At 37.1% G+C, this 21,236-nt stretch overlaps 1 protein-coding gene across 4 annotated transcripts in view; it reads right to left on the reverse strand.

The window, feature by feature from the left end:
- The window catches only part of LOC137250526 (allatostatin-A receptor-like), a 361,545-nt gene that overhangs the window by 318,140 nt on the left and 22,169 nt on the right, over window positions 1-21,236 (reverse strand). The window contains exon 1 of one of the 4 annotated variants that reach the window (XM_067783485.1): window positions 15,079-15,168. The exons of the other annotated variants lie outside the window; for them this stretch is intronic. The gene's annotated coding sequence lies outside the window, so the exon portion shown is untranslated. Of the gene's footprint in view, window positions 1-15,078; window positions 15,169-21,236 lie in introns of those variants that run through there. 4 annotated transcript variants of the gene reach the window in all.

The raw sequence follows: 21,236 nt of genomic DNA on the forward strand, positions 1-21,236 counted from the left end.
TTTGTATGAATTGTTCGAATTTACAAAAAACTTTTTCTATTAATTATAAACAAATAGAGTAATATTTGTTAACAAAAATAGGCCTATGCACTGCGGCTGATCAATACGAATCGATTCATATAACTTTTATATGATTTTACGTTTGCTAAGTATGCGAAACAGCCTGTCAATTGTTTGTATGGAAATTTTGTTAGCGTATTAATATATAGATTAATCAAATGGATTAATGGATTTTTTATAAGGGGCCCGTAAATTGTTTAGTCCCGGGCCCGGATTTTCTCTCTACGGCCCTGTGCCGTACCTTACAAATTATCTGCTGTAGGAGCTTTTTATATATCTAGAGGGTTCGATGTTGTACACTTGCGAAGTTTTAAACAAGTCTCCACAACTCCTAATTGATATATTAACTCATAAATATGAAATTCTTTACGAGTATTCCTTTTACGTCGATTAAGATACCTCCAGTAGAGAGACGTTTCACTTTTAAATTTAACAAAGCCAAATTGTAATTTATTGAGGTAATTTTTCAAATTCCAAATCAGTTCATGTAAATATTTTCGCTTTTTAGCAACGCATTTCCTCTGATTACTTGCAACTTTATATTCATTTTATTATGCGAAAAGGGCGGATTATTGTGCACCAAAACGTTACCAGATATGTAAGGAAGAAAGGCTTTAAGAGACTTTTATATAAAAGCTGTCGTTGATGGTGACAATAAAACTTTGTATTATTAAGGTAGCTCTTTCATGCTTCTTAACTCATTTTGGATTGGTGTAAGTTGTTGTTTCCGTTTGTGTAATGTTCTTATACAAAAGTACATTAGTCCGTTTCAAAAAAGTGATTTTCTAGAGAGCTGCAAACTCCAAGAGAATGCTAATTTTGCCAGTAATCGTACAACCTGAGATACATACACATAGCGGCGTGAGTACCTATTAAACAGTGTACAGTTAGAGCTCTTACCAGAGACGATAGCCCCGACTCATTCAGTGCCAGAAAAGCGTTATTACCTCCCTGATTATAGGAAGGAGAAACCAGTCTAGATGACTCGTACATAGAAAGTTCTGAGCATAGCACATTTGCCTTAATTATACTGTTTCGTGAACGCACTAGATTTAAAAGAGGCCATATACCTATTGAATCAATTTGAGCAACTTTCCGGCTCATCACCTGTAAAGTTACCTTCTACATCCCGTTCCCACATACCAATATAAGACTGGTGCTAAAGAGCTTAACCAGCTAATTGCGAGATCTAAGGTATTCAGTGAAAAACTCTGTGCTATCGACACAGGATTCCAGCCCCGACGGCTGCACTCTATGCCATTCTTCACATTCCACCTGTAGTACTGGCAAAGAACATAGCTTTAACAACTGCAACAAGGCTCAGGCTTTTGAACTGCTTACGCGTCAACTTGTATACTGACAGACAATCAGAAACTGAGGCAATGATCTCACACATTACAGCATCTTATGGTGTGTTAGAGAGTAACCATTCTCTGGAAAGACTCGGTATAGGGAGAAGCATTTATCTTCATTGGATCCCAGGGTATATGGGAATGACATAGCTAAAATACCTCGAAGCTAGCTCCGTAGACGTCCCAATTGGATTGGGCGAGTTTAAAAGAAGACGAGAGTTACACATGATTGATCAAGCAGGAAAGTCAAGTCATTGACACAAGTACGGGGCTATAAAGTATCAAATATCACAAAAATACTCCTATCATTAAACAGAGAGAACAGTAAACTCATGACGAATGTTCTGACTGGACACTGCCTTCTGGCATCACATGCATTTAAATTAGGTTTTCAATGAACGCAGATGTAGGAAATGCGTGTTGGAGGAGGAAACGATCGAGCACTTTTTGTATACGTGTCCTGCACTTGCGAGGCTAAGATCTCAGTATGATGAGAGATTTAGGAGCAGCAAGTCGCATAGGTCCTAGAAAGCTTCTATTATTTGCCAAGAGGTCGCAGTTATTTTATAACATAGGTCCTGGTTTTTGATAGGATTTTTCAGTTTGGTCGTTTAAAAACACTACGGACTCATTCAGTCTATGCGAGGTCTTCACGGACCGACCAGTTCAGCCTAACATAACCTAGGCGCGACATTTTTCTTGGAGAAAATAAACTGTTTTTTAGGCACAAGTTCCAAATGATATACTGCGCCGTTAATTGCTTACACTTCCACTTGATATAGCCATAATTGTAGAGAAGGCGAAAAAGAATTTCTAGTCTTTCTGCGTGTAGTGCTGTTTAACCCTATTAATTGTTTTTCCATAACGAAGTACATGATGAACATAGAAGTGGTGTCCAAAAACATAGTAACTGATACGCCATACTTTGCTTGGGGCAACAATAAGGTCCCTCTAGACTGTTGAAGCAATTTAAGGACTACTGCGGGAGGTCTCAGCTATTATTGGTCAGCAGATACGATGTCAATGCTTATCCTAAATGGCCTTATAATATTATTATGAGGAAATTAAGGCGCGCTAATGCTCTGAAGCGAGGAAGGTTTTGCTATATTGCGCAATAGGAGAGGCGAAAGCTTACATGGAGAGGCGTTTGTGGATATAGGGTCCTGTGCGTGATACCGACGGAGAGTTTCGAAGGAGGTATAATGATGAGCTGTAAGAGCTTTACGCAGAAATGAGGATAATGCACCAAATAAATCCAGATCTAAAAGACTTTACATACTAGGTCAAGAAAGCATTCTAATCTACACCCGAATTTCGAAGCAGACTAAAAATGATACCACCTATGAGTTGAGAGATGCAGTTGTAGGAAGACTTTACCTCCATTCTTGTTCCAAATGCGTGTCAGCTATTGCGGAGCAGGGGTAAGTTAGGATAGGTTAAGAGGGCGTGCGTGGGTGATACCCACACTTCCACTCGGAGACATTTCTGTCCATTGTGATTGCCCTCAGTAAGGTGGCGACAAATTCGTTTAGCCCCATTACCTCCTAGCGGTCCTCAACGAACCACTTCTTTCCCCGATGAACCCAAGTAGAAGCGAGACGTCCACCTTCCCAACCTCTTCCAGGCTGTCAAAGAAGCGTAAGCCCAAAAATCTGAGCCTTCTTCTTTGAAGCGCCGGGCATCGGCAGAGAAAGTGGTAAATCGATTCCTCTTCCTCCTCATCCTGACAGCTTCTGCAGAGGGAGCTTGTTGGTATTCGTCACCGTCGGAGCATTGGTGTGATAGCACAATGACCTGTGATGACACCCGTAAGTACCCTCACCGCAGATTTGTTCAATTTGAGAAGGAAGCTGTTGCCCATCCTATCCAAGCATGGCCATAAGTACCTTGAGACTTCGCAATCAACCCTATTGGTCCATAGCAAGTCCGTTGCCCTGTTCTCATATTCGTCGAGCCTCCCTAGGAGACAACTCAGCGGCAGGACGGAGCTGTCCACCTCACTCACGTCTAAGTCGAAACCTTTGCTATCCATCTCATCCGCGAGTTTAATCCCTTCAATGCCGCTGTGCCCAGGGACCCAGCAAAGGGGGACATTGAGATGACTTATAGAAGCCAGAGAGGCTCTACACCTCCGCACGATGTCCGATTTTATCATGTTTGACTCTAATGTCCTTAAGGCGGCTTGGCTTAAGGAGGCTTAGTTGTAGATGTGTCGAGTACATCCCAGCTCCCGTTCCCTTTTCCATTTTCGAGTCGTCGGTGTATGTGTTGATGCCCCTGCCGTTGGTTAGGCATACTTCCCATTCCTCCCGTGAAGGATATCGTATGTTCTGAACCTGGAAGTCCAAACCCCCTGTGTTTTGGATGTTAGGTCGGTTATTATTCCTTATAATTGACCCTTGGAGCAGGGGTACCTGGCGTGACTTGTTACGAAGCGGCCAAAGTTAGTTAGGTGGCAACCGCCAATTATTTGTGATGATGAGGCAGTTGCAGTCCCGTGTATTTCAAAGTAGCATCAGATATCGCAATATTTCTTATTTGTTCACTCGATGAAAAGGTTGAAGAATAACTTACAATTTTAATAGGTTTTTTTTTTTTTTGGGGTATTATGTTTTTTAAAAAATGTAAAATATGCTCTTATACTGAGATGAACCAACATGTAGAGAACAGGCGGCTAAGGACACGCAACCTTATCAGGAAAGGAGTTGAATATGGCTATCATAGAAGAATATGTGCTTCCTAACTCTTATAGTGTCTGTCTGACTTGTGTCTATGCTTAGATAGACTACAGCAGGACAGATTAAGAGCCCATTGTAACGATCGTTGTAATATCTATTAACTAAGTAAAATAGGATATTGTACCAAAGGTTCGAGCCTCGTCCATAGGGCTTCTCAATGCCCCACTTTGGTGGACTCTCGGGCATAGCAATATTGAAGATGAGAACCTAGCTGCTGTTATGGGCAGAAAATGCTTAAAAAAAGGAGGCAATCAGCCGCCCCCCCCTACTCGCCCTAAGAAAAAACGAGAAACATAGATGAGATCGAGGTCTAAAAGACACTATGGCTATGATTGGATAGAAATTGAACGAGCTTGCTTCTGTAATCCAGCAAATGTGCTGTGAGGGTATTCACAAGCAAAATCACAGTTTTCTACGCTTTTGCACTGATATAATGTTTCAACGACCCCAACAAACACTTAAGTTAGATAGATATCCTAGTATCTCTTTGAGAAACATAGCATTCTAAAACAATAATGCCAATATAGTTTAGAAAAATTAAAAAACAAGCTTTTAAATATTTAGTTTTAATATCTACAATCCTCTTAGTTATTTTATGGAAGAGGTTCGCGTCTCCGCTATTAAGCACAACTCGTTTTGTAGCGAGTTATTTAACCACTGCAGTTAATTGCTAGATGGGTCTAAATCTCCTTTGCGCACCTAGCCGAGAGAGCTACAAACAAGCATACATATATACAAGTGAAGCTAATATAACCGTGTTAAAATGAGACTTATAATGGGATTCCAAAGTCAGTTGAATTTGCTTCTACAATTATTCCCGACTCAATTGCAGAGCAATTTTCTAACAAATTTCTATCTTCGGGATAAGACTTTTTTATCTAAAGTTCCTAAAAAAAATATGATTTTCCATATTAACTTAATTTGTTCCAAGCCGGCACATACTAACGTCGTTAACAATTGACAAAAGCTGTCTCCGAGTCGAAGTATTGGAAGTATCCAATACACCTTCTCAACCTAATCGCCAAAAATTTGATCGAAAGAAAATAATTTTAAACGGTCTAATGGCCAAGAGCATATTCATGCATACATATATTCACAGCAACATGTTACCATGCAACCTCTTTTATGCTTTTATAGCAACGGAAATGAGATTACAAACATTTTTAAAGTATGGTTGTACAGTGTGTCAAATTAGATTTATTACACTACACATATATTTTTTTTCCTGTGAAAGTATTCATGACGTTAGTTTTTTTTTTTCGAATATACATATATGGTATGTATATACGTATGCGTGCATGTATCTCAATATGATGTATGACATATAAAGTGCAGCTATACAAAGTTCCGCATATTTACAAGGGTGTATTGTTATATTTAATTTTCTTCCAAAGTGAAAGATTCTATCTATTTTTTTTTGAACTTAAGCAAACACTATTGTCTGTAGACGAAGTGCTTGTAGCAAGTAAGCTTGTGTAAGTAAGCTTGTGTGTGTACTTGTGTATGTGTAGGTGTATCACAGCTTTACTGGTTACTCTTCCGCAAATTTACAATTTGTTGCTTAACTATGGGATCCCTCTATCTGTGTCACATCGTGTTATAAGGAGTATATTAGGATGGACTTGAAGTAATTTAACTGTGTATTCTTAATATTCTCAATATCTGGAGAAAATTTTAAATGAAGCAACCAACATCAGGACGAAGAAGCCGACAGCTGTTTCGATTATACCTCTCTGAATCTCTTCAAAGCCACTTCTCCGCACTTCTGCGATGATCGATCTGTTAACAAGCAGATTCAACCAAAGCCACTTCTTGTTATTAGCTGTGTTCTTTTTTCACATCTACAGACGTTTGCGCTTAAACTTTATATGCACTGCTAAGCGTCAAACTTTAAATACACCTCTGAAATTGCTGCGCATAAAATTAGTACTACTAAATTTCAATACGCATTATATTCACATGTAAATGAAATATGTGTCTATATTTCACCTCAACACTAATTCTATGTATCACCTCTAATGGTGTGTATCCACTATTCATCGCAACCGATTCAGCTATATGTTATACATTTTGGCCACCAGAGGTTTATGTCTCCGATTTTAGGTACACCCTGTTCTGTAGCTAGTTATTTAACCACTGCCGCTAGATGGGTCTCCTAAGCATTATCTAAGCGAGGATACGCTTTTTTTTTAAGCGCAAACGTAAACGTATACGCGTGTAAAAAACACGGCTATTTTACAACTTTTTTAAACGGTTTTATTTAGCTTGACTTGACAGGCTGGCTGGTTGGTTGGCTGGCTGGTACGAATTTTGTAATTGAAATTTAAGTAACTTCCCAATAAGCTACAAGCTTGAAATTTGGAATATAGTTCAGAACCCGATGACAATGCAATAATAAGAAAAATCGACACTAGGTGGCACAAGGATCGAGATATTCAAAAATTCCGGTCCAATTTGGTCCATATTTGGAACACATAAAACATACATGAATAGAAAGCGAACTATGATGTCCAATTTGGCGATTTGGAACAAATATTACATGCAGGCTGGTAGAAGGGACATTGGAATACTTTGGGGTTCGAGGAGGACAAGCATAAGGGGCGCAGAGTCAAGTAAAGTCTTTTGAAGGATTATGTATTGGGGACTTAGATTGTAGCAAATTGTCAGGAAAGAGTCCTTGTAATAATGAGTCACTAAATGAACTAAATAGAATGGGAAATAATAGGCAATTAAATAAAGACCAAAAACTTGAAAATAAAATTATTAAAAAAAAAATTTTAAGTTAAACGGTTTTGTTGAAAACAATATTTACATGAAGTAATAATAATACTAAAAGCTAGAAAATAATTATGTAGGTCCTAGGTACTAGTCATCACACTCTTCATCAATCTAGGGCGTTGATCAGACAATCAGGTTATGCTACGCCTCACATTTTTAGAAATTTCACGCGCCCAATGCTTTTATTTAATTGTCTGCTCAACGCCCTATTTTGATGAGGAGTGTGATGACTAGTACCTAGGACCTACCTAATTATTTTCTAGCTTTTAGTATTATTATTACTTCATGTAAGTATTGTTTTCAACAAAACCGTTTAACTTAAAAATTTTTTTTAAATTATTTTATTTAAATTGCCTTCTGCTTCAAGTATTCATGAATAAAAAAATAAATGTAAGGACCTATAACTACCGAAGAAATTTTCTTAATTTTTCTTACAAATTGGCGGGAAGTGACCTACTTCCCTTCCACTGTGAGCTTTTCATGGCAGAAATACACCCGGAGCGCTTGCCGAACACCGCCGAGGGGCGACCCCGTTAGACAAATTTTCGTCTAAATGAAAAAATTTTGATGTTCCATTGCTAGGGGCGTGAACCCAGAATTTTCGGTGTGGTAGGTGGAGCACGGTACCATCACACCACGGTGGTCGCCATTATTCATGAAGTACAGTTTTTTTGACATAAATTAGACTAACTCAGCTAGAAATTAGGCAAGGCCAATAGTTAGGGTATACTTAAAAACATAGAAAGACATTGCTATTGAATTACATACATATGTTTCAAGTTTCAAGTCTCTCACTTAATGTTATGCGAATGAAAGCGCTTGGGCTATTTTTATCGGAACCAGCATATGAAAGCACGGGAGAAGGGCGGTCCCCACTCCGCTGTACAGCTTTACTATCCATCACTGGATAGACTTTGCTGTGGTTAGACCAATCCTTTTATACAGAGCTTGGATACTAAATCGGTATTCCAGAAGATACAAAGAGGGTGTGCTCTGCGTAACACCCCTACGAAAGCGCTGAACACTATTTTTAATTCCTTTCCAATAGGGAAATATACGGCCTTTTCCGGCTGGAAATGCAATGTGAATGGTCATGCAGCTATTCTTACGAATCTGGATTCGCCTTCGTCGGAATAATGCACTCCGACTGTCTGCTTCGATATGAAGTGCGATGTTTTCATCACGGCTAGGGATTATTGGTTGAAGGAGCTGCCGGATCTGGGTAATGAACTTCAGGTACATACTGACTGCCCTAAACTGTATAATAATGTGGGTAGCGGTGCTTTTGAAACTCAACTGGGGTGGAATCTATCCTTTAGCAAGTTTTGGGATCTCCCTTCTTTAATGACCTTGTGATCTGGCTTATTTGCAACCTAATAAATAACTGAAATTTGCTGCATCGGCCTTTTAGTTCGCACCTTACCTAACCTAAGTACCACAGCAGCATGAGAATTGTAACTTTAGATACAATTGCGGCTGCATGCTCACCAAAATGTAGGTCCTGATTGAACGTCACACCTACTATTTTTGGATATAGGACAGTCGGTAGCATAATTCCGTTTACGTGGTTGTCCAATAATGCTGACATTTTCCATGTCCGCGTTGTAAATAATGTCACCGAAGATTAAGTCGGTGACAGTGCCATATTTCGCATGGTAAAAGAACTGTAAAAGCAGGGACGTTAATTTTATATCAAAGTTTATTAATTCAGGACTGCTTGCCATTATCATGTAGTCATCGGCTAAGGACATAATTGTTATTCTTTCTGGTGCGGAAGGGAGATGGTATGCATCAGGGCCTACTGTTTTAATGGTTTGCAAGTTTCATCAGTTCTTCAAACTTTTTGGCGGTGTTGGTAATAGCGAAAGCGCTGTGTTTATGCTTATGTGCGCGTCTGTTGGTCTGCCGCCTGGATATGTCGGCAGAGGAATGCATTACTTATTGTCGGCAATATATTTCTTCGCATCCGGTAGCAGTTTAACGCCGCAGGCGAAGGATATTTGTTCATAAAGCTTAGTCGGGTTTTGAGGAATATTTTACGGTTGAACATTGCTTACCTTTAGCCGTGAAAATTACTTATCATACGTTTGAGGGCGTCCCTCTGGCGTGGACTATGGGATGCCCTAGACGGGAGAAGCAATGTACCACAAAAGTTTGGAAGAAATGACGGGGTAGACGAATGTTGGGATCTAGCCCGCAACACCACGTTCGATGCAAGCATCCATTGCATGTGACATATCAGATTAATTTCAGGAACACGCAGCAAACCCATGCCTCTGGGCCGGGGTTAGGCTCTTAGGATGACAATTTGTGTGAGGGACGCAACAAATCAAATTAAATGGGGTTACACTGAGGTACCATTGCAGAGTATAGAGAGGTGCCTGGCAATAAGTTTTTAAGCGGCCTTATCGTGGAAAACCAAATTCCTTTTTTCATTTTACCACCCTAGTAAAACAATACATGAAGTTCATAAACAGTTTTCTATTATCTATGTGATTATCTTATCCTTATAGCTTCTTTGCTTTTTGCTGTTGTTATTGTAGATTTTCTTTTTATATTTATTCAGTTTTTCGATGTTTCTGTTGCATTTGGTATTAAAAGATAATATTATGGAAATGTGGGGTTTCCTTTGCAAACAACTCAAGGGCACGTGTCTCCGTGGTGGTAAAAGTAACCATTGTAAAGTTTAAGTATTTTGCTATGTTTTTTATTTTTGTTTTGTTTCAAGTTTAGTATTATTTGTAAGGATTCCGTATCTACATTTTTATTTGTTTTTTTCTTTTTCATTTACTTTTGAGTTTATTTTTTTGGCCAGATTAGGAATATTATATGTAAATTTCTGCCATTTCTCTATGGATAAAAAAATACACTATCATTTTGAAAGAAATATGCACCAATCTGTTTCAAGAGGCTACAGCTTCTTCAATTCAATTGTCAACCTTACCTTCCTGTGGAATATTCTGCTTATTCAGTAGGTTACCTCAAGTTCCTCACGCAATAAGGGGGTTGGATGACCTATATAGTTGAATGTGATCGTCTCAAATTGTTTCTAAGAAGGTCGGGACGTATCGGATCACTATCCAACAAAGCACCATTAATATCGATAAAGCTCTCCACAACGTTCACGCCTCATCGCTACTAGAAGAAGAAGAAGATGACAGAACAGTACAACATATACCTGCCTCTTAGGCGTTAAATCGTGAGGTTAACGGTGTCAAAACACACGGATCTAATTACATTATCATTGGTCCAATTATCCACACCATATTCCCTCAAGGTCTTATCTTGGTTAGATAAGGAGTCTATTCAAACTCCTACCATTTTAATGATAATGGCATCAGGTTGCAAGGCAACTCCACCTTGCATTACCCTTCTAATTCATGCATAAATAATGGAATGCATCAGTTCTGACCCTCTAGAATAACTACTTCGACATCATCTGTTCAAATCCTCAGCACCTTGACAAAGCGATAAGATACAAGATACATCTTCATTAGGCACAGCTACTAATCACGTTTACTCTAGATTCGATGCATGAGCAATTGACCCTTGTGGGCGGACCAAGGACAAACTTTATTGCTGGCTTTTCAACGAAGAAAACCGCAAGGCGTGACCGCATTACTCCGAAGAGAATGCTTTGTTGTCAACTTAAGCTGAGAAGAGGCTGCGTAGCTTCATTAAGTTTGGTTTATTTCAACTCCCCAGACGGTGAACTCATCGTATTAAGGAAAAAACCACCATGAAACCACAGCACCCTGCCTAAAGGCAGGAGACATGACCTGAATACAATCATCATATGATAGATTGTATCAGGTCACAACTGGCGGTACAGTTTTTATTGAACGTGTTAGGGTCACGAAGCATGTTTCCGCATTCCTCCCTTACGAGTTATCACCACTCAGGATTGGCTAGCCATGGTATTATAATCGCCTTTTACGATCGGCAAACCTGCCGTGGGCATACTCTTGACCCCTTACCCGCAGCGGAATGTTGATGGTGATGCCGAAAATTACGCTGACTCTGGGGGTTAAGGTTCTAATTTATACCCTTCACAAGAAGTTGTTAATCATACATCAGAGGAGTCAAGCTGCTGGAGCATCTTTACCGATTAAGGCAACTCGTCGTTCCACAAGATAAAAAAACAAAATCTGGCCTGGTCAGCGCTGCCGATACAGCCGACTACTCAAAACAGAATTATCAATATTCAATCATTCGCTACTTTAATTGTTTGTTCCTGAGCGATGTTGATCTCTTAGTCGAATTATCATCACCAGCATCTTCTCAAGGTGTCAAAAACCCTCGCTTAGTTTCGAACGGTAAAGTAAAATCTTTCGAATCCCAACGAAGTTATAGGTGTTGCATAAAGTAATATTGCATCACTGTGTTCATTTCGCAGATATTCTCATATCAGATGAGGCAGAACACAGTAACCAAAAAATTGTTGATGCATATCGGTTCTCTTTTGTTTGGTCTTATTCAGGATATATCATCAGCTAAGTGGAATATCACCCTATCGCGGTTGCCAGAATGGAAACGGTCTACCTGAGAATGTTTTTCAAAAGCACCTTATTTCAGGTTTTGCTTCAATTTTTGCTTCTTTAAATTCGGTTTAAGAATGCCCTATCTCAATTTTTTTTATAGACGCTCCATCTAGTGTTAAATGCTGAAACAGGGTTGTTTTGAATAAAGTTTTGAAGTAATTTTCAAACAAATTCTGAAACTAATATTGAAATAGAGCGTTGTTTAAAAATTGTATAAATTGAGGTGTTTTCAAAACGGCGGCCGATATGGGGTGATATTCCACTCAGCAGTCGTTAAGTAGTTGTTTCATAAAAATAGTAAAGTAAGAAATCTGAAACCCCGCGATAAAATTTAAAAAGTGCATTGGCGATGCGCTTACGTCTAAAAACAACCCCAAAGGGAAGTCAGTGACTAGTGATAAAAAAGTCTGGTGCAAAACTAGACCTAAAGTAACATATAAGTACTAGTTCGATTGAAAATTTATTTTCTGTAGTTAAAAAAACTCCAGTTTGTGTTTTTATATTACATAATTTTCCTGTATTTGATAAATAGATAACCTACACAAAAAACTTCTATCCGTAAAACATTCTCGGAGCGCTCATAATTTAGGAAACTGATGTGAGTCCGAGATTTGTAAAAAAAAATATTATCCTCAGAAATATGATCTTTTGTGACTCCGAGATGATGAAATTTATAATCTGTATGGGAAGTGGGTTCAGCAAACAAAGCAACTTTGGAAGAAATAATCATATTTTATTTTGAAAACATTTTCTTCCATATTCAATTTGAATAAAATTATAGCATTGTTTACAAGTTCGGCATGCATAATTTAGAGGATTGGCTATCATACAGAATTGCCTTTGAGTTCTACTATGATCTTAGTAGATTTTTCTATACGTTTAGAAATATTATAACTAAACTAGCAGACCAGGCAGACGTTGTTCTGCCCTAAATTTGGCCTATCATACATTTTAATAAGCTTTTTCCGTCTATCTCTGCCCTACCCCTCTACACTTTTTCCCAATCTTTTTATTCACTCCTCCCTCCGTCTTTTTCGCTTCACCCCATCTTCGTCTCATTCTATCTGTTTCTCAGTCTCCTTATCTCTTTTCTCTTCTCTCAAGTCCAGTCCCAGAGGTGGTATGTATTTTGTTCCCATGATTCAATTACACGAGGTTTTGCATGTAGATTTTTTAAAAATGTGACACTCCGCACTCATGGTTGTTTTTAAGAAGAAGTGGAGAAGCTGAAAAAATGAGATCCCATTTTTCAAAAAGGCACAAATTCGGCAAAAATCTTGTTTTGAGACATGACTATTGATAAAGCTTTAGGAAAGGGCTTTGTTAGAGAATGTGGCCGCAATAAACAACCTGTTAGTCACATTTGACACTGAGGGAAAATGATGGTGTGCATAACGCATCATAGATAAATGCTAAGATGGATATATGGACTGCGGTTTAGGAGCTGAAAGCTTCTCAGCAATTTTAGCTGTCATTGTCAGCCCGTCTTTCAAACTCGGCCAGTACCTTCCGAGCAGAAGTCCTAGCGTCTTATCCTGTATTATGTTCGAAGAAAATTTCGTTTCAAAAGCTTTCAATCAAAAAAAAATGTGTTTAATCCGAAAACAATTTCTTACGAATAGGGTAACATAATAACATACCTGAGCACTAACTCAAGCTGTGCTCATGACGCTTTACTCCCCCAACACTTCGTCTAAGGTCAGCAGCTGCAAGAGGTCGCTTTAGGCTGCAGATCACTACGCAACATGCTCCGGTGAATGCAGCAAATGTGGTCATAATTTAAGAAAATAAATCTTTAGGATCATTTCCGCTATCACTGGTCTGCATGAAGAAAGAACGGAGATCCCTTTTTACAGCATTGGCATGAGCTGCAAAGAAACAGTCACGCACTGCCTTTAGCTATGTCCAGTTTGAGTACACGCTAGGTTTCAAACTATTCGCAGTTACACACAGCCGGAACTTCTGGAAGTTGCTTAGTACTTCGTAAACGAGATCTGGATGTTCAAACGGCCGAGCCAAATGTTTTGAAAAGAGCGCCGAACATCCTTTTGACCAGCAGCAAGAAAGTGCATCAAAATAGCACCTCGTTCTTTACAGCAACCAGGATTTGCGCTTATTTGTGGCATCTGCAAAATAATTACAAAGATCAAGTACTCACTTTGTAATTTACCCAAAAATTAACAGCAAAATTATTAAATTTTTCGCGACTGTTATCAAAAGAAACGATTAAAACTAAAAAAATGTACCCAATTAACATTTTTTTCTGAAAGGTAAAACTTTCAGCACTGTTTTAAAGTTTTGTTCATTATTTGGAAAGGAGTTCGAAAAGAAATAACACTTTTCATTTTTAGGAGCGACTTGGGAGTTTGGAATGTGAAAAGCACAGGGTGATCTAAGGCTACATGGGTAACCTTTAATAATTAAACCATGTTTTGTTCCACTCTCATTCCGAGTCGCAGTCCCAGTCCCAGTCCTACTCCTAATCCCAGTCCCAGTCCGTCTCTGGAATACTTCCCGGAAAAATGCAGCGTAAATATTAATATAGGCAAATTTATATACGAAATTTCAGGCAAATGGAATAGGACGTATGTAAATAGATTATTAGATTAGGGTATTATTATTTCTTGCCTTTATTTCGGCTTCGCATGCATATTTATCAGTTTTGCCAGGTTGATGCGACTAAATCGAAGAGCTCTCAGCAACAGCTTTCATTTGACATCCATAATACACACACATTCTAGGGGTATCCGGGTCCATGTTTTGGCCTATATCTCGAGACCCTAGTCACTCAGGGGTGTAAAACTTACTCTGTACTATAGCGCACATCAACAGCATCAATTTGATACCCCTAATATAAAAACACATTCTAGGTGTATCCGGGTCCACGTTTTATGCTATATCTCTAGACCCTAGCCTCCCAGTTGTATGAAAATTGTCCTGTACTATAGCACTCATCAACAGTTTTCATTTGATATCCATATTTTATAAACACATTCTAGGGGTACCCGGGTCCACGTTTTGATCTCAAGACCCTATGCTCGTAGCGAAAAAAAAGGTAGACGTTGGCCGATTCTCAGACCTACCCAATATGCTCACAAAATTTTATGAGAATCGGTTCAGCCGTTTCGGAGGAGTTAAGCCTCTAACACCGTGACAGAAGAATTTTATATACCTATTGAATTTTTTCTAAAAAAATCATAACTCAGGAATGGCTAAACCGAATTGGGATTTTAAAATCAACTAACCATCATCTATCCTTCCTGTATCTTTCCTAAAAATGTCATGGCAATATTTCTACCCGTTCTCGAGTTATGGAGTGACAATCAAAATGTACACTTCTTTTTATATACATATATAGATAAGCCGTTACTAGAATTGTTTAGCCAAAAAGAGTAACGTAACTTTGTATACCCTAACAGAATATAGACAAAATTTTGCAGAAAACTAATTTATTCGAAGAATTTGACCGAAGAATTAAGCAATCCAAATTTATTATTTTTGAAATACACGTAAATATTGGCATTTAGAGCTGCCGAAAAAATGAGGTTATGTTGTTGACATCACCTTTATTATTACATCATGGTGAATACATACAAGTGCCATACCTACCTGTCAAATAATAGCAGGGAGAACGGCTGTCCCGAATGTCCAGAGAATGGAAGAAAGGTTTGTTTTTTGCTCGCGGTTATTAAATTGAAGTGCCATGAATTGCTCATTTGTGTTTCAAATCAGCTTTTCTTTTAAATGTGTATACAGAAAATCAGAGTACATATTAATATTAATTTCTAAAATTTAGTTAGTAGATTAAATGTAAGCAAGCAGTTAAACAAACATTTTAAAATATGTAAATAATGCAATATACCAGTTTTCTACAAAAATGTTTGAAAAACACTATTGAGCAAATGATTTAAGTAATCGAACAGCGATTTAAGAGGTGACCCAGGCTGTTTACTATTGTGAACGTTTTTATCAAGCATTCGCCTGAATCACAAAAGGGAGTGTAGTTAAGTACGAAAATAAAAAAATTTAGTTAGGTTTTGCTCCTTTTTTAGCAGGAGATTTTCATTTTAAAAATGTAATATATAAACCAATGTTCATTCTATTACCCATTTTATCTACGGGGATTCACATATACTTTATAATAACATGATTTTTATTTTTACGATTTATTCCTCAATGAAAATAAATGAAACACGTATAAATGTAGTCATTAATCATGTTTTATACTTCTCACTTTATGTTAAAAAATAACTCTACGTTAAAAATAGCAGAACTAAAATCTCAATGTCATACTACTTTTATACAAAAAAAATGATTTTATGCATGCAAGCATTTTATACCTATGCATTATATCTTAACTTTCTCTCTATATAAGGTAACAATTCCAGGGGCCGTTTTCAACATCTTCGGTTAACGCTAACAAGCAATTTATTTGAAAGAGATCGTTCAGCGATTTGTCAAATAAAGTGTCACTTTGAAATAAAGCACGCTAAAAGTTTCCCTGCCATAGATAGATCGAAAATTTATTGAGGAATGCACTGCGACCATTGGTCTGTTGTGCCCTCATCAGATTGCGTCGCATTCCAGTAGGATATGTTCCGCCGTCTCTGCAGATCGATCACAAAATCGACATGAATACAAAATTAAGTTTTTATTTAGTTCAACAGCGATAGAAACTCGGTTTTTTTTTTCTAAAATGCAAGAAATTTCAAGAAGAACATAAAATTTTAATGACTTGTATGTTGCTTCGACGTTGGCGTTGCGTTGCTTATGGATTGAAGCAATTAAAGCGCGTCAAATGTAGACGCAACGCAAGTGCCAAACCGACGCAAAAGTCACCTTAAGCGTAGTTGCTTTACGTGTTATTTATTATTAATTAAAAATGTTGGATCTCGTACAAAGTTAAACTTAGACAAGATACACGCGAGGCGTAGCTTCGTAGACGCTTACAAAATATGGCATGCAGCTAAGATCTCTCTACGCCTCAAGATTTCTTATGCTGTGCCTAATACGCGTCTATGAAGGTACGCCTCGTGTCCATCTTCTGTTAGATTATATTTCAAAGAAAATTTGTTTAGGTTTACACTTTGTTCATAATATTGATGTACATGGCTATTACTATGGCAATCGCTTGCATACTACTATTTCATTATTTAAAAAAATTTAGTTCTGAAAAATGCAACCTTGTCAGATGCATTCTCAAACACGGTTGCCACACCATGTTTTCATATGGGACCAAAATTCATCGAAAAAAAAAACAGACTTCAAAAAAGGACCAAATTTTAGTTTTATTTTATTGGTATGCTAACAATGCGGCAAGTTACTAGAATATCGTATTCGATGTAAAAAGCAAACATTGTAGGATGTTGCCCTAGTTTCCTATATAAAATTTTAATAAAGGAGACATTTGGCTTTAGTTCAAACTGCACAAACAAAAATAAAATGTACCTTTAGGTAATATATTTTCAAATTTCTAGGATAAGTCTTTGTCTTTCAGCAATAAAACGTTGTGAACCTAATTTTGCTTGATTGCCATGAAATAAAATGTATAGCTCAATTAGGTTTTAGTAGGGAACGGTTAAAAAATTTGCGTTGTGGCAAACTCAGTAAACCGTTAATGAAACTAAGCAATTGTGTTAATGCTATAATTATAGATACTTACTTTTTCCCTAACAGTTTAAACTTCATATCAGCGCCTAGATTCAGTAAGTGTGAGTTTTGAACTGAGACTAAAAATCAAGCGTCTTAAAATTTTCAACTGTATAATAACTGAATACCGATAGAAATATCTAACCACTAAAACATGTATTTTTCCTGATAAGTCCGTTGTTTCATCAAAAATTAATGACAATGTCTTTGCCAGAACATTCAACACTTCCCTTTTTAATGCCACTCCTAAATTATCTCCCAAGTAAAATATCATTGTTCTGCTACATTTTATTGAAAGAGCAATTTTCGTGGTAAGAATTCCATTAAAGTTAATTGAAAATTATATGTGGATAATAGATTTGCGGAAAGTTTTATTAACAGTATTTTGAATTTTTTTCAGTTTCAGTGAAAAAGAAATAAACGTACCAAAACCGTGCCGAAAAAGAACCAAAATTGAGAAAAAGGGACCAGCGGAACATATGGGGTTGGAAGGGACCATTTTTGTTCCAAATGAAATGAAGTGGCAACCGTGTTCTCAAATACAATCTTCCACATCAAATACATATACATATAAGTACTTCGACATTACGAAATATATTTTCGCGTTGTGAGCAAAGTATTGTTGCATAAAACCTTTTTGACCACCTTAATACCACATATTAAGTATAAAATTTCACAAAAATAATCAATTTTTTCGAAAAATCACACCAAATAACTGCAGTCATTGTTTACGAACTTAGAAACAATGACAATGGCAAATACGAACATATATGAAATGTAATGTCAAAACGTATATGCACATGGTTGTATTTATATCAACGAAAATGCTTTAAAAACGCATGAAATTCTTAAAATAAAGTTGAAAAAAAATGATAAAAACTTTAATATAAATAAAAAGATTATTTTAATAGCAACAAAAACGCCTTATATATTCTATAATAACATCAATTGGTACGGATTATCTCACTTTTTTTTTTTTTTGAAACAGAGTCGAGAACTGTGCGTGTGAATGTGTGACCATTCAGAGACCAGCTGTTAGTTGCGCTACTTAGTAAGATTTATACTAGGTACAAACACACACCAAATTGGCAATTTATACCATTTGAGCAATTTATTACGCAATTTATCATATAATAAATTGTAATAACAAATTGCCAATTTAAAAAAAAATTGCGTAATAAATTGTTTCAAACTGCAAATACAACCTTGTAAAGTGTGTTTATTGAGTAGATTTAAACGTCAGTTGCGCATGGCTCAACTATATGGTTGGCTCATCTCATCAGCTGATATTAGTTTTTTCATTTCACTGGAGTAGGAATTGTCAAAAGAGGATGTCAAACTCAAAATGAAACCAAAACATTGAATACATTTTCTTACAACACACAAAAATTTCAAAGTTTTATGTTTTCCATTCCATTCCATTCGCCTAATTCCAACACGCACATTTTGACATTTTGAACAAAGGTATGTTGTTGCTGTAGAGATGAGCCAACCAGCTATCAAATTACTATTGTGTAAGCTAAATTGAGTTGTATGAACACCACTCAATTTAAATTGCAATTGCCTCAATTTATTTTTCTGTTTGAACATAGTATTACAATGATTATAGCTTATAAAGAGTCTTGCTGTTCCGGATTTAAATTTGCATGAACGCTTCTATTTAAACATCTCCGCAATTTTCGGCCTTTAAAAAATGTGGTTGGTCTGTCGTGCCTGTCTTTAGTTAGAGCTGACGCCGGTATGCCCTACTTTTAATAGTTTCCTACGAAATTCCTCTTTCCCAACGAATATTGAGAATATGCTCCCCATTTTTGATGCCATGCGTCCAAAATCCGCTCCGATCTAGCCAATCCTAATATAAAGTACATAAATAACTCCTAAAAGACTCATAAGAAGCAAATTATGAGCTGCTTATGACCGTAATATCAGTCTGGTCGGACTCTTATTTAAGCTCACATAATTTATGAAACAAAGCTCATTTAGGGCGACCATCGCAAGAAGGGAAGTACATTCATTCCGGAATCATAAATGAGCTCATAAAGGGTGTAAACATTTCGAATTAGGGCTCCATTCTAACTCTTTTTTGACTCCTAATATTTGCTGGGTACTAGCTTCAAAGAGCCTAACTGTAAGGAGTATGCCTTCTTTCTCTGCACCTTAAAATTTTTCCCACTGACCCACCTACTAGTTCCGAAGTATCGAAAATGGGGATAAAATCGTACTAGATGCAATATGTATAATTTCGGTCTGGTTCGGAAACAACACAAAGGAACTATCTAGGTAAAAATTGTTATATTAGTGTGTCAAATTTGCCAGTAACCCAACTAGTTCAAAAATGGAAATATGTTTCTAGTTCGGAACTACAGATCAGTTAATGCAACGCGAACAATTGGTACCGCCTAGGATATCCCCACATTAAATTCGCCAGTTGAGAGCATGTAAAAGAGATAGAGAGCAAAATTTTAGTAGTTCCGCATGCATTAGAAGCGCACTAGTTTTGAATTAGAGATTCTCCCATCATAGCAATTAATCAACAAACCACCGGGCAACTTTGAGATTTATAATCTGAAAACTTTTGTGAGTTTAAAACTGAAAACTAAAAGTGGTTCTCATATTTTGTATTACTGCACAATAAAATAAATATTTCATTAAACTATTTTACAAGCAGTTTCACCAAACCCTCAGCAAAACCCGGCAAATATTGCTAGCAAAATATAAAAAAGGATTCAATCCATCTATTTACAGAACCATATTCACTTTTGCGTTTAAAAAAGTGTCTAACTGTCATATCAAAAAAAGAAAAAACACAAAACTCGAGCCACACTTACCAAGTCAACCACATCCACTTTTTAATGAAATTCAATTTGTTCTTAAAACACCACAACTGGGTATATACACATATAGTTTGTGGTCTCACATGAACTTGGAATGTTTTATATACATATTTGTTTTTCACAACGTAGATACATATTTCTTGCATGTACATTAGACTGGGTAGATTTATTAACCGATATCGCACCGTCGATTTTTCGATAGGATTTGGGATCAGGAAAAAAGGTTCCACTACGCATACTCATAATTTTGGAGCCTGCGAAATTTCATTTTTTTTTACCTTTTTTCGACTTTGATTTTTAAGATTTTTTTCATGACCTACTAAAAAATTTTCATTTTATTGTTGGGTATACATGACAGGGTATACATCATGATGGAATTATAGAAGGTGGCGGATGTAAGCAGCTTCTCGCTCTAACGCCGCCATCTTGAACGCCCTTAGAAATAAGAATGTGGTCGCTTTACAAAACTCCTTTTTTATTCAGAGGAAAAAATGTATGTAAAGCTGCACAAATCGTCTCATCTGAAAAAATATACAACTGCATCACATTTTTTCTGAAATTCCGTTTTGTGTTTACTTTTCTATCATTCAAATTCGTAATAAAATAATTTTGTTTACTAAACAAAATTTTAGAAATTTTGATATTTTCGTTAAGGTAAAATGTTAAAATAATTATGATAGTTCACTTTCTAAACACTTTTTCAAAAGTTGGTCTTCTCATTTCCTTTTACAGGTAATCTGTCTTTTACTGTTGCGAGTTGGATGCCAATTTGGGTTACGTACATCCAAAAATTCAAACATATCTTCCACCTGTAGCAATATTTTTTATTTTTTTGACCGGAGGGCAGGACAGGAGTATAAAACAATGTCTCGCTCGCAGGCGACGTCCATCAGTCTCAATTTATTGCAAGATTTATTGTTGCAGGGGCTGAACTTTCCGGCTTTGCGGCCAAATATACGCTTTGTCGCTCCTGGCGTTGAAGTTGGCAGACACGACTTTTTTAACATGTGCGTTACACGCGCTCCTCCTTCCACTACCACGAATCCTAAACCAAGCCTGCGTTCGTTTGCTTGACCACTTCCATTGGTCATATTTACTTTATCGGTACGTCGCATTTCCCGGATCTTGTTATGTTTTCATTGGAATGCGGTTTTACGTAGCAGATGCTCATCATAGCGCGTTACGCGGTTTGACATGTAAAGTGTAGCATCAACCCTTTGTATAGCTAGTTGCTAGCTGCCAACGCAATCGATAGGAAAGTTCTGAAAGTTATTTTTATTTTAT

The sequence above is a fragment of the Eurosta solidaginis genome, chromosome 4 (genome assembly GCF_040869045.1).
Source record: "Eurosta solidaginis isolate ZX-2024a chromosome 4, ASM4086904v1, whole genome shotgun sequence".
Classification (NCBI taxonomy): Eukaryota; Metazoa; Arthropoda; class Insecta; order Diptera; family Tephritidae; genus Eurosta; species Eurosta solidaginis.